Raw genomic sequence first — 4,058 nt, 5'->3', positions numbered from 1 at the left:
GATTGGTATGCATGCACGTCCTTCACGTACGCCCGCCCCCACGGTTTCCCACACATTGTAGTAAAGCCTCCGGTCACTCCTCCCCATCACCGCCCACCTCTCTGCGATCTCCATTGGTCGCCCACCGACCCTTTCCTGATATCATTGGTCTCCGTACACGTCTGTCATGGCTGCCCCCTCCGCCACCGTTCCCCACACAGAGTTGCGGAGATTTCAGCCACCTCGCCTTCTCGATGTCGCCATTGGACACTTATCTCCCTCTTTCCAAGAACCACTGGTCTACCTGCACGTCAGTCAGCATCGCTACAGGACTGAAGCGTCACGGAACCACCCGCAATCCCGCCCACTGCCCCCCACCATACCTCACACTTGTCCCGCCCCTCCACATCGTCATTGGCCACCTCCGCTGATCCTCCCATAGCCACTGGACCAACAGCACGTCAATCACGTTCCTCTAAGCCCACCCCCTATTTCCCGCCCTCTTCACTACACACTCACCAATGAGGAGCTTGGAACTCCAAGTTGTTTGCATACGCCCCCTTCTTCCAATGGACCGGAGCTGGATGGTGGCGGTCCCTGGGCTGAGGTGACGCGGCTGGGTCCGGGAGGACTAAACCGCCCTAGTAAGCTGCGGCCGGCTACTTCCGCAGAGATCCCACAGAGCGCGGGTTGGCCCCCTGGAATTGCGCTCTCGGAAGCCGCCCTCCCGTGGCGGGGCGTGACCTGGGCGGGCAAAAGCGGCCAATCAGCACTGGGGATCTGGAGAGGAGGGACTTCCGCTGCCAAAATGGGTGGGCCCGAGGGGGGCGGTGGCTGGGCCTGGGAAGTGGGCGCGGCCCTTCCGTGTGGGTTCAGAGAGCTGACAGGCGGGTCCAGTCCGTGGCGTCTGTCCTTCGCAAGGTCGTAGGTCACAGCGCGTGGCTGGGAAGGTCTAACGTTCCAGAACCGGGGGCTCCGCGGGCGGGTGATAGCAGCACAGGCTCCAGCAGCGGAGTGACAGGACTCTGCCTCCACGTGCCCGGGCCTAGATGCCCAGCTGAGTTCGGGTCAGCCCAGGTGAGGGACTCTGGAGGGCCCACGACTACGGAGGCTCCCTGGAGGAAGGGACTTTGGGATTGTTTACCGGGTGGATGGGTAATTTTCCTAATGGGCAAACAAGTATGAGAAGCCTGTGAACATGTGTGGAGATGTTAATTTTCACTCTTCGAAATGAAAATTAAAGTAAAACAGTACCCTTTTCACCCACCAGATTGGCAACATCGTTTGTGGGCCAGGATATGGGTGTGAGAATTGTGAGAATGAACAAGTAGTCTTGGGGAACAGCCCTCAGGGAGGGAGGTTGGACTGGCTAGTGATTCTATCTGATTTAGCATGGAGAAATCCTCAGAAAGGAGCTCAAAGGATTTCAGGGCAGCATTGCAGGGATGATGAAAGTCAGGAAACTGACGGAACTATTACCTTAACCAGGTGAGCGGCATGAGGTGCAGATAGCACCTACATGAGAAGAAAGCAAATGACTGCAGTACGGCCAGTGTAATTTCACCATTTATGTTTAATAAAACCTAGCCAATTATTTTCATTCTAGATTTACATATAGAGAAATGGAATGCTTGCGTAGGGTTAGGTCTGGAAGGACACTCAACAAAGGGACAGCATTGTTTCCTCGGGGGTGACTTTCTCTTCATTTATGACATTTTTTTAATCCTCACCAGAGGATATGTTGTGTGTGTGTGTGTGTGTTTGGTTAATCCTCACCTGAGGATATTTTTCCATTGATTTTTAGAAACAGTGGAAGGGAGGGGGAGAGACAGAGAGAGAAACATCGATGTGAGAGAGACACATTGATTGGTTGCCTTCCACACGTGCCCCAACCAGGGCCAGGACCAGGACCAGAGCTGCAACTGAGGTACATACCCTTGACCAGAATCAAACCTGGACTCTTTAGTCTTCAGACCAACATTCCATCCACTAAGCCAAACTGGCTAGGGCTGGAGAATACGTTTTTATTGATTTTTAGAGAGAGAGGAAAGTAGAGAAAGAGAGAGAAACATCAATTGGTTGCCTTCCATATGTGCCCTGACCAGGGAACCAACCCACGACCTTTTGGTGGACAGGATGATGCTCCATCCAACTGAGCCACGCCGTAGACAGGCTCCCAACCTACAAATGATGACCATTTTATGAGACCATATTCACTTATGACATGTAATTTATAAGTAACTTAAAAAGTTAAGCATAAAAGTACCTTACAATGCAGCAATTCTATTCCTAGAGAAATGAAAACATGTCCACACAAAAATTTGTATATGAATGTTCACAGCAGCTTAATTCACAATCATCAAAAGGTGGAAACAACCAAAACATCCATTAACAGATCAACGGATAAACAAAATGTGGTATTATCCACACAATGTCTATATTCATTTATAAAAAGGAATAAAGTACCCATTTATGTGAAACTTCCAGAATAGGCAAATCCATAGACAAAGTAGATTAGTGGCCGCCAGAGCCTGAGGTAGGGAGATGTGGGGAACAACTGCTTAAGGGGGATGGATTTCTTTCTGGGGTGATAAAAATGTTCTAAAATTGGTGGTAGTTGGCCTGGCAGAATGGCTTGGTGGTGGAGCATCGACCTATGAAACAGGTCAGAGTTTGATTCCCAGTCAGGGCACATCCCCATGCCCAGGTTCCAGCTAGATCCCCAGTAGGGGGTGTGCAGGAGGCAGCTGATTGAGGATTCTCTCTCATCATTGATGTTTCTATTTCTCTCTCCCTCTCCCTTCTTTTCTGAAACCAATAAAACATATTAAAAGTAATAAAATTGGTGATAGTTGTACTACTTTGTAAAGTTACTACAAATAATTCAATTGTGCACTCAAAATGGGTTGCCTTTATATGTAAAATATCCCTTAATACATGTTTAAACTAATAAAAGTTGTCAAAACGGAGCCAAGTGCAGCCCTTACTAGATCAGGCAGAGAGTGGTGTGGGCTAGGGAGAAGCCACATGAGAGAGAGAGCTTCCTAAAAATCAGAACTGTGCAGAGGGAGCAACACAGCAACCAGGCCCCAGTGTGTTGCACCGAGGGCAGCCTGGCTAGCATGTCCTTCCAGCAGGCGAGGAATGGGCAGTAAGGACTCTCCTCTCAGGGGGTCACTGCATCCACGCCATGCCTTCAATAGCAGGTGGACTTCACAGAGAGCAAACCCTTCCATGGGCAGCACCATTGAGTGACCCCCACCCCAAAGCCGCACAGCCTTTACTGGACTGTGAACCCTGTGGATGCTGCCTTTTCATTTTGGCGTGGTGCCTGGGGAGGCTTCCTAAGGAGCAGGTCCCTCTGCTTGGTGGGCAGCCCCTGATGAGTGCCTGGGCCTTCCTCACGTGCCCTCAGTGAGTGGCTCTCTGGGGAAGCAGGAAGCTGGGACACTTGATGGCAGAGGCTAGCCAGGGGTGGGCAGGGCCTCTAGGAACCCTGACAGTCCTGCTTGTGCACTTCTTCAGGCCATGTCCCCTCCGCCAGAAATGGCTGTCCCTGGATTACAGCCGTCCATGTTTACGAAGAAGGCACATCCACCCACACACACAGTGTTTACAGAAACACCCAGCAGGCAGTCTTACTGGCCCTCAGCTGGTCAGAGGTGGGGGACTGGGTTGGCAGAGGGGCCAGGGACCCTGACTGCTGCAGCACAGGGGGAGCCAGCAGCTAGTGCTTGTTCACCCTTGACCTCCGCCTGGCAGGACAGGGAGGGCCCTTGGGGTCATCAGGCCAGGCATCACTGTGCCCAGCCTTGGGCCTGCCTCTCCCTTGCCCTGCCCACTCCATGCTCTGAAGTCACCCAGTCCCCTCTCCAGAGACTGGATGCCCTGTAGATGAGAAGCTATTATCACCTTTGCAGAGAATTTAAATCAAAAGCGCCTTTCTTGCCGCTCAGGAACTCCCCTGAAGGGGCTCCAGCAGCTGCAGGCCCTGCTGTCTGGTTCTCCATCAGGACAAACGAAAAAGTGGGCTCAGCATGCACGTTTTCTGACTTGACCTTCCCCAGCAAGGCCTGTGG

At 51.9% G+C, this 4,058-nt stretch overlaps 1 protein-coding gene across 1 annotated transcript in view; it reads right to left on the bottom strand.

Moving 5' to 3' along the window:
* RAB40C (RAB40C, member RAS oncogene family) overlaps window positions 1-748 on the bottom strand; it is a 34,164-nt gene extending 33,416 nt beyond the window's left edge. The window contains exon 1 of the mRNA XM_015565582.1: window positions 499-748. The gene's annotated coding sequence lies outside the window, so the exon portion shown is untranslated. The remainder of the gene's footprint in view (window positions 1-498) is intronic.
* Between the last annotated feature and the right edge of the window lie 3,310 nt (window positions 749-4,058).

This window comes from Myotis davidii, unplaced genomic scaffold, assembly GCF_000327345.1.
Source record: "Myotis davidii unplaced genomic scaffold, ASM32734v1 scaffold100, whole genome shotgun sequence".
Taxonomy (NCBI): domain Eukaryota; kingdom Metazoa; phylum Chordata; class Mammalia; order Chiroptera; family Vespertilionidae; genus Myotis; species Myotis davidii.
Note: the sequence above shows the minus strand (reverse complement) of the source record. Positions and strands in the feature narration are given on the sequence as shown.